The following is a 10,515-nucleotide window of genomic DNA, read 5'->3' on the forward strand; positions in this document are numbered from 1 at the left end:
AGGAGTTGGTCTAGCCTGCCTGTAATGAACAAAGGTGCACACACATTCTGAAGCAAGGAAGAGGGAAAGGTGGCTCACGCTTATTTGGGGACTAGGTCCACATTCTCCCTGCTCTGTAGAAACCTGAGCAGGGCTTCAGGGCTGAGTCTCCCATCAGCCCATAGATAGGGTGATGGGTTTTAATAAAGCATTGAAGCAAGTCTTTAATTCTTTCTTTTCCATTTCCTCCTCTTTTACCCATCCTATAAAAAAGAACTAAATCTTACCATTTGCAGCAGCATGGATATACCTAGAGACTATTATGCTAAGTGAAATAAGTCAGTCAGGGAAAGACAAATACCATATGATTTCACTTATATGTGGAATCTAAAGAATGTTATAAACGAACAAACAAAACAAATGGAACCAGAGACATAGAAGCATGAAACAGACTGTAGAATCTCAGAGGGAAGGCGGGGGTGGGTGGGACAAGATTAACCAAAGAACTTGTATGCATATATGCATAACTCATGGACACAGACAATAATTTGGCAAAGGCCTGTGTCAGGGAGAGGGGCGGGGATGGGTGGGTAGCAGTGTGGGCTAGAAAGGGTCAATGGGGGAAAAAAGGGGACATCTGTAATACTTTCAACAATAAAGATTAAAAACACACACACAAACAACAGAAACGGACTCATAGATTTAGATAACAGACTCATGATTGCCAGAGGTGAGGAGGTTTGGGGGACTGGGTGAAAAAGGTGAAGGGATTGAGAGGTCCAGATTGGTAGTTACAGAATAGTGAGGGCCTGGCCAAAGTGGCTCAGTGGTTGAGTGTTGATCTATGAACCAGGAGGTCACAGTTGATTCCAGGTCAGGGCACATGCCCCTGTTGTGGGGGCATGCAGAAGGCAGTTGATCAATGATCCTATCTCTCTCTCTCCCCCTCTTCCTATCTGAAACTAAAAAATTAAAAAAAAAAGAATAGTCACACGATGTAAAATATAGCATAGGAAATACAGTTCATAATACTATATAATAAAAGGCTAATATGCAAATTGACCGAACAGCGGAATGGCTGGTCACTATGATGTGCACTGACCACCAGGGGGCAGACGCTCAAAGCAGGAGCTGCCCCTGGTGGTCAGTGTGCACAGCTGGCCAGCACAGCGGCGGTGGCGGGAGCCTCTCCCACCAGCAGCGCTAAGGACTCCTTGGGGGATGGACATCCCTCAAGGGGTCTCAGACAGCGAGAGGGCACAGTCTGGGCCTAGGGGACACCCCTCCCCCCAGTGTATGAATGTCATGCACCAGGCCTCTAGTATTTTAATAACTACATATGGTGCCAGGTGGGTACTGGAAATATTGAGGGAAGCACTTTGCAAAGTATATGATTGTCAAACTACTATGGTGTATTCCTGAAACAAATACAAATTGAATGTTAACTGCAATTGAAAAAAATTTTTTTAAATATAAAGAAAGAACTATCCATCTCCTACTATAGGACACAATTGATTTCAGCTGGGGTTTTAACTGAGTTAAAATTAGGTAAAATCAAATCTAAAGAATGGAATAGACAACTGCTAATAAGCACAATTATTTGATAAAATATAATACCAATTGTGGAGAAGAGGACTGACAATTTGCAGAACATGAAATACATAGAATAAACAAATACTTGAAAAATATATAAACCTCATTATGAGACAAGGAAGTACAAATACAAAAAAGTATCATTTTATACCTATTTAGTCAACCAAAAATAAGATAACACCCAATATTCATGAGGCTGTGGAGAATTATATATGTTGAAAGTGGTGATCATAATAACAACAATAGCCAACAGTTACTGTGCAGGAGGACTATTTTCCCCATTTCATAACTGAGGCAACCTTATAACATTTCTGTGCAGGAGGATTATTTTTCCCCCATTTCATAACTGAGGCAAAGGTGACTCAGATTTGGCTTAACTAGTCCACCCTTGTAAGACCAGCCTATTGTAACTTGTTGAAGTTTAATCCCTGTGTTCTTTACCAAAATTCTACACTGCCTTCCCCAGTAATATGTAATTTAGAGCAATGAAAAAATTCTTACCCTATGAGTAATATATTCCAGGCCCAGAAATTTAGTCTGAGAAAATAATTTCAAAGAAAATGATATCTATATCTGTATCTATCTCTATCTCTATCTCTATCTCTATCTCTATCTCTATCTCTATCTCTATCTCTATCTATATCTATATCTATATCTACTAGTATATCTATCTATACCTCTCTCTCTATCTCTCTATCTCTATCTCTATCATCTCTATCTCATCTATCTAGCTCCATCAATGCACACAAAGGTGTTTAACAAATAGCTGTTGATTGCTCATTATCTACCAGGAAAAAACTAAGCAAATTACAGTATGTGAACACAAACATTAAAATGAACAATATGAAGAATATGAGCAAATGTGAAAAAATATTGAAGAAATAATGTTAAATGAAATAAACTGGCCACACTACTGGATATTATCTGTGCAGAGACAATTGGTAATAGGGTGAAATTCAAGAGCTAAATATAGTCAGAGAGGTTTTATGACTTGGGATGGTAGTTGGGGGAAATTTCCAATTAGAATGTAAGAACGTTTTCAGTGGGGAAGCTTACCGCTTACTTTCGTGAAACCAGGCTGTCCATTTTCATATTGATTACCCATAAAAGCCAACTTTGCAAAAGTGTTTCATGTATGCACCCCAAGGTTGGTGGGTGAGCACTTCAGTCCCAGAGAGAGCAACCCCCAACCCATCATGGACTCCTTCCCCCCAACTCCTTGTGGTCTGTTACTCCTCTTAATATGGATTCCTGGGAGTGCTGGCACTTCTTAAAAGAAAAGTGGGTGAAGGACAGTGCGCAGAAGGTAGGCTGGCTTGGGCAACCCCAGAGGGATGGCTGTTTTGCACACTCAGCTCAGCCAAGAGGAAGAAATAATTTTCACTTGCTCAGTGGTTACACTGATCCCTTTTCACTGGAATTAAATCACTGTGTGTCTGGTGATACAGGGGCACTAGTTTCCATTCACCACCCGTCCTTAAAAGCTAAGACCTTCTATGGGAGGACTTGACTGGCACCGAGTACAGGGAGGCAGAGTTTTGGGGGTGGGTCTGGGGGAGGAGTATTGGGTGGGAACTTTTGTATAGTCCATGTACATTTAAATATGCACGCCCTTTTCCAATTACTCCACTAAAGTTTTTAGCCTGTTTTTGAAAGGATTGTTTCTTTTAAAAAGTTTTATTGAATTTATTGGGTGTGACATCCTATCTAATAAAAGAGTAACATGCAAATTAACCATCACTCCGCTACACCCACAAGCCACGCCCACCAGCCAATCAGGTGAGTATGCAAATTAACCCAACCAAGATGGCTGCAGGCATGGAGCGAGCAGGAGGCTAGGGTTTCCCCGGCAATGGAGGAAGCTAAGCTTTCTGCACACCCTGGTGGGCCCAGGCCTCCACTCAAGGCTACAAAGTTTCAATTAGAGAAGATAAATAAATCCCAACAAAAATGGCAGCAGCCACAGAGCTGGAGAGAGTAGGAGACTTGGGTTGTTCCTGGTGATGGAGGAAGCCAAGCTCCTGCAGCCCTGGCCTGCCTTGGCCTCCACTACAAAGCTTCAATTATAGAAGATAAATAAATCCCAACAAAAATGGCTGCGGCCATGGAGCAAGCAGGAGGCTTGGCTCTGCTCAATGCTATAAAGTTTCAATTATAGAAGATAAATAAATCCCAGATACCAGGGCCTCCGTTTGGGTCACCAGGGGGTGTGGCCAGCCTGCAGACCACCACAGGTGCCTTGCCCAGGATGCCCCATGCCGCAAGGGAACCCCCACCTTGATCCAGGACACCCTTCAGGGCAAACCAGCTGGCCCCCAACCCCACCCGTGCACCAGGCCTCTATCCTATCTAATAAAAGAGTAATATGCAAATTGACCATCACCCCAACACACAAGATGGCTGCCCCCATGTGGACACAAGATGACCGCCACAAGATGGCCAGCAGGGGAGAGCAGTTGGGAGGGACCAGGCCCGCAAGGGAGGGCAGTTGTGGGCGATAAAGCCTACAGGGGAGGGCAGTTGGGGGGGAACAGGCTGGCAGAGGAGGGAAGTTGGGGGTGACCAAGCCTGCAGGGAAGGGCAGTTGGGGGGGACCAGGCCTGCAGGGGAGAGCAGTTGGGTGGGACCAGGCCTGCAGGGGAAGGCAGTTAGGGGCAAACAGGCTGGCAGGGGAGCAGTTAGGCATCAATCAGGCTGTCAGGGTAGTGGTTAGGGGGTGATCAAGCTGTCAGGCAGAAGCAGTTAGGGGCAATCAGGAAGGCAGGCAGGCGAGCAGTTGGGAGCCAGCAGTCCTGGATTGTGAGAGGGATGTCCGACTGCCTGTTTAGGCCTGATCCTACCAGTAAACGGGCAGTCAGACATCCCTAGAGGGGTCCCAGATTGGAGAGGGTGCAGGCTGGGCTGAGGACCAACCCCCCCCCCATGCACAAATTTTGTGCACCGGGCCTCTAGTTGGTTAATAAAATTATATAGGTTTCTGCTGTACAATTCTGTGTATTGTATTGTGTTTTTAAAATTTGATTTTCTTCTTGAATACTTCTTAGTTAATACATACTTGTGAGCCCTGACACCCTACTTGGGTGCTGGCTTTGTTGGTCTCTCTAACACCTGGCTGACCAGGCTTTCTTCTCTGAAGATGAATTGTTCTTGCTTTTTATAGGAAGGAATTTGATAATATTAGACCACTAGATTTACAAAATATTTCCCAAACGTATGGGTTAGCCAATTGGAATTTTGCACTGGAAAACCTCTGTTATAAATGGACAATTTTTTCTCATTTGACCTCACTGGGAGCAAATTCACAGGTGGCAGGGACCTTTTAATGTGCAAAAGAAGCACAGAATGATATGGGCTGATGTGAGCATTCCAGGATAATATTTTCAAGCTAAAGATCTTGTGTGTGTGCAATAAATCTATTTATCTCTCTTATATCTATCTATCTATCTATCTATCTATCTATCTATCTATCTATCTATCTATCTATCATCTATCATCTATCATTTGTCTATCTATCTACCTATAGAGAGTGCCAATAATGCAGAGGACAGTGAATGAGTTGGAGAGAGCATTTGAGTCCTCTGCTCCATACCAGGCTCCTAGGGGGAGAGGCTATTTAGGTTTTGAACCACTTGAGGTAATTTTTTTCTTATTTTATTTGGAATTATTTTGATTTGTAAAATTATTTTTCAATTACAGTTTACATTCAACACCATTCTATATCAGTCTCAGATGCACAGCATAGTGGCCAATCAGGCACCTCACAGAGTGTTTCCTGATACCTCAAGCACCCACCTGGCTCCATACACAGGCACTATGACATTTATTGACTAGACTAGAGGCCCGGTGCACAAAATTCGTGCACGGGTGGGGGTGTCCCTCAGCCCAGCCTGCACCCTCTCCAATCTGGGACACCTCGAGGGATGTCTGACTGCCCGGTGGGATCGGGCTAAACAGGCAGTTGGACATCCCTCTCACAATCCAGGACTGTTGGCTCCCAACTGCTCGCCTGCCTGCCTTCCTGATTGCCCCTAACAGCTTCTGCCTGCCAGCCTGGTCACCCCCTAACCACTCCCTTGCCAGCCTGATTGATATCTAACTGCTCCCCTGCCAGCCTGTTTGTCCCCAACTTCCCTCCTCTGCCGACCTGGTCACCTCTAACTGCCCTCCCCTGCAGGCTTGATCGCCCCCAACTGCCCTCCCTTGCAGGCCTAGTCCCTCCCAACTGCCCTCCCTTGCTGGCCTGATCGTCCACAACTGCTCTCCCTTGCAGGCCATATTGTGGTAGCCATCTTGTGTTCACATGGGGGCAGGATCTTTGACCACATGGGGGCAGCCATCTTGTGTGTTGGAGCAATAGTCAGTCTGCATATTACTCTTTTATTAGATAGGATAGAGGCCTGGTGCATGGGTGGGGGGCAGCTAGTTTGCCCTGAAGGGTGTCCTGGATCAGGGTGGGGGTTCCCTTGGGGTATGGGGCAGCCTGGGCGAGGGGCCTGTGGTGGTTTGCAGGCCTGCCATGCCCCCCAGTGACCCAAACGGAGGCCCTGGTATCTGGGATTTATTTATCTTCTACAATTGAAACTTTGTAGACTGGAGCGGAGCCAAGCCTTTCGCTCACTCCGTGGTGGCAGCCATTTCTGTTGGGATTTATTTATCTTCTATAATTGAAACTTTGTAGCCTTAAGCGGAGGCCTGGGCCAGCCAGGGTGTGCGGAAAGCTTAGCTTCCTCCATTGCTGGGGAAACCCAAGCTTCCCTCCTGCTCTCTCTGTGGCCACAGCCATCTTGGTTGGGTTAATTTCCATCCTCGCTCCTGATTGGCTGGTGGGTGTAGCGGAGTGATGGTTAATTTGCATATCACTCTTTTATTAGATAGGATTCTCCATGCTATATTTTATATTCCTTACAAATATGGTTATTCTTTGTAATGGAACTTTCTGATAAATTGAAATTTAACAAGAAACTCATGTTTTTGTGCATTTCCATCTTTTCTGTTGAAAACATTGTGAAAGCATTCATCATTCCATTGTGCTCTCCAATTTAGAGTCCCACAAACTGAATTCAATGTTTGATGCAATGATTATGTATATACCAAAGTGACAAAGACTTTTGTTTGAATTCTATTATAGTTTCCTCATCTGCAAAATATTGATAATTGTAGTTCATGCATATTGCTCAGCACAGTATTTGGTACATCGTAAGCCCTCAAAAAATCTTACCTGTTTCCACTATCACTGTTTATTATTTACTAGGGGCCTGGTGCATGAAATTCTTGTACATGGGGGTGTCCCTCAGCCTGGCCTGCACCCTCTCCAACATGGAACTCCTCGGGGGATGTCCAACTGCCGGTTTAGGCCTGATCCCATCGGGCTTAAACCGGCAGTCGGACATCCCTCTCGCAATCTAGGACCACTGGCTCCTAACCGCTCACCTGGCTGCCTGCCTGATTGCCCCTAACCACTCTGCCTGCTGGCCTGATCACCCCCAACTGCCCCCCCGTGCCGGCCTGCATGCCCCCAACTGCCCCCCCTGCCGGCCTGCTCACCCCCAACTGCCCTCCCTGCCATCCTGCTCACCCCCAACTGCCCCCCCTGCCAGCCTGAATGCCCCCAACTGCCCTCCCCTCTGGCCTGATCACCCCTAACTGCCTCTGCCTCCATCCTGCCACCATGGCTTTGTCCAAAAGGACGTCCAGAAGGTCTCCCAGAAGGTCTCCTGGTCTAATTAGCATATTACCCTTTTATTAGTATAGATTGTTCAATGTATAACATCATTTTTGGTGCAACAGGGGAACAAGGAAATAGGAGACAATTGGGAATTTCATGTGCTTTCTGTGCAGTTAAGAAATACAAAAATTGCATCTATGAAAGAGTTAAGTTTCCATGGGATGCCATAAGTTATGGAGGTTTTTGTCAAATGAGTCGTCCATACCTCAGACCTACAGGGATTCAGGGAGGGGATGCAACAACTGGGTAGGCAGGATTGAGAAAGGGACAAGTGGTGGAAGGAGGAAGAAGGGGCAAAATAGATGTAGGCAAGCCCTGAATGATTCAGCTAAATGAAAAAGGGGCACAGGAACAGCATATGAAAAGTTGTAGGGTCAGGAATGAGCATTTACATGTTCTGGGGACCCACTGTGAGGCTGTGGTATCTCAGAGTCATCATTCTGGAGATCAAATTATTGCTAGGACAGTAGCTAGAAAAGATGTAGGCAATTAAACTGAATTTGTGCTGACCCATAGGACTTTCTCTAAATGATTATACAAAGCCCAACACAATAAAAATAACAGAAACAAATTAAAATAAAAAGAACTTTAAAAAAGGAGACAGGAAAAAAGGCTTTCCTGGCAATTTGCTTTTTTCCTGCAAATGTGACTTTGAGATATTGGTGTATAATATTATTAGGCTTATCAGTTATATGGGAGAACAAGCTAACTTATGCAGAGGCCCTTGAAATGTTGTCGGGGGCTATTAATAGAGTTATTAAAAATACCATTTGACTCCTCCCTACCCCTCTACTAAGGCATTCACTGGAGGGCACTCTCCTCACTGGCCACGTATCCCAGCCAGGCCAGTGATCCTGCCATACCTCTAGCTAAGACCTCACCACAATGCCTGCCATCTCAAATGGAACACACCATGGAAACCTCAATGTTCATGTTTCACAAGTTTGCCAGGGCTAAAGGCTACTTAACAAAGGAGAACCTGAGAGTACTCATGGAAAAGGAGGTTCCTGGATTTTCAGAAAATCAAAAAGACTCTCTGGCTGTAAACAAAATAATGAAGGACCTGGGCCATTGACTAGAGGGCAGAATGGGCTTCCAGAGCTTATTTTTGCTAATTACTGGTCTCACAATCACATGCAATATCTATTTTGTAGTACATATAGAGCAGAAGGGAGAGAAGTGGGCAGCACTGAGCAGTTACTCCTGCCCTGATAAGAGTTCTCCCAATGGGTGATTAAGAAATCTCTGCCCCACAGCTTTTTATCCATATAAAAATTTCATAAGCAGATTGAGACCCTTAGAAAATCCTATACAATAAAAGCCTAATATGCAAATTGACTGACCGGCAGAACAACCAGTCACTATGATGCGCACTGACCACCAGGGGGCAGACGCTCAACACAGGAGCTGCCCCCTGGTGGTCAGTGTGCTCCCACAGGGGGAGTGCTGCTCAGCCAGAAGCTGGGCTCATGGCCGGTGAGTGCAGAGGTGGTGGTGGGAGCCTCTCCCGCCTCCACAGCAGCAGCAGTGCTAAGGAGTAGGAAGCCGAGTGGTAAGGAGCAGCGAGCAGGTGGGCAGTAAGGAGCGAGGGGTCCAGACTGGCAGAGGGTGCAGGCCAGGCTGAGGGACCTCCCCCCACCCCGCAGTGCACACTTTTTGTGCACTGGGCCTCTAGTGTACAAATAAAATCCCATCCCAAGTAAAAAGCCAATTAAAGCTAGATAAGCTTTTGCTTTTGATATTGCTTGCATCCTCTTGCCCTCTATAAACAAATTCTGTTAAAAATATTCCATTTGAATTTTGCCTGTGGATTGAAGCTTTCTCAGGGTTCCCAGAGGAGGAAATGATAGGGTGAGGTGAATGGACCTTGATTTCTGGCCTTGGCTTTGCTTGTTACACTTGGATAGCAGCCTCATGACTTGTGATGAATTACTCATCTATTCATGTTCCACACGTTTACTAGGATCACAGCTGGTAACCAGTCTCCTTACTTTCTATTTGAAATTAATGGATTGAATACTCTCTTAAACAAAGTGATAAGAAGAGTTAAGAGGCTATAGAAAATGTTCAACTGATGGCAAAACAGATTTGGCCATGGGGATGCCTGAAGTTTAAGCCTCTGTGTTAAATAAAGAGCAGAAGAACCAATTTAGCACCCTGCAATATTTCTGTCTGATTCCCTGTTGGAGTTGAAGTTTTGAAATGGTGGGTGGGCCACGGAATTCATTGGACATTCTTAGAAATTCCTTCTGGTTAAAATGAAGAAATAGATTCACTTTATTTTCTTATATAAAATAGAGAGGAGGGAAGAAGACAGAGAAAAATTGACCTGTTGCCTCCTGCATGCGCCTGGATCGAACCTGAAACCTGACTAAGAATCAAATCCTCCACCTTTTGGTGTATGGGATGATGTTCCAACCAACTGAGCCACATTGTCCGGGGCACCTTGGGTGGATTTTGAGGTACTTGGGCTGGAGACCCCTGCCAGGGACAATCACATGGTAGGACCTCCTCTCTGTCTTGACTTTCCCTCATTCCTCATGAATATTTCAATCCTGGTGAGACTCCATAAGGTGACCAGTTGAGTTAAAGTAGATATGAGAAGAAAAGAAACAGCAGACTCATTACTTTACCTTGTGATGGGGACTATAAAAGAAGACGTTAGGGCCCGGCTGGCGTGACTCAGTGGCTGAGCATTGACCTATGAACCAGGAGGTCACAGTTCAATTCTGGGTCAGGGCACATGCCTGGGTTGTGGCTCGATCTCCAGTGGGGGACATGCAGGAGGAAGTTGATCAATGATTTTCTCTCATCATTGATGTTTCTATCTCTCCTTCCCTCTCCTTTCCTCTCTGAAATTAACAAAAATATTTTTTAATAGAGACCTTAAGGACTGATTGGCATATTAACCTGACTTTTGTTTTTCCTTTCTTTTTTTTTGTAAAGCTCAGCTGGCCAGGGCCACCTCCTTGTGCCCCAATGGCTATCTCCCAGGGACACTATCTAATTGCCAGCACCCACTCACTACCCAGCTTGATACCTGCACCACCCCCAACACACACACACAGCAATATCTCGGGACCTACCATGGACATAGATGTCTTTCTTCCCCTATGTTGCTATGGCCTCCTTTCCCACTCTTCATTTCCAAACATCTTTTGGTTCATCTCTTTGTCTCCCTTGTTCAAAGGGGAACAAGTTAGAGATTATTCCTTCGG

At 45.3% G+C, this 10,515-nt stretch overlaps 1 pseudogene across 1 annotated transcript in view; it reads left to right on the forward strand.

Annotated features, from left to right (window-relative positions):
• Positions 1-8,531, forward strand: part of LOC307095336 (protein S100-A10-like) — a 28,511-nt pseudogene extending 19,980 nt beyond the window's left edge. The window contains exon 3 of the transcript in view: positions 8,138-8,531. The product of the transcript in view is annotated as a protein S100-A10-like (transcript). The remainder of the gene's footprint in view (positions 1-8,137) is intronic.
• The last annotated feature ends 1,984 nt before the right edge of the window (positions 8,532-10,515 follow it).

This window comes from Cnephaeus nilssonii, assembly GCF_951640355.1.
Source record: "Cnephaeus nilssonii genome assembly, chromosome: X".
In the NCBI taxonomy this organism is placed as follows: Eukaryota; Metazoa; Chordata; class Mammalia; order Chiroptera; family Vespertilionidae; genus Cnephaeus; species Cnephaeus nilssonii.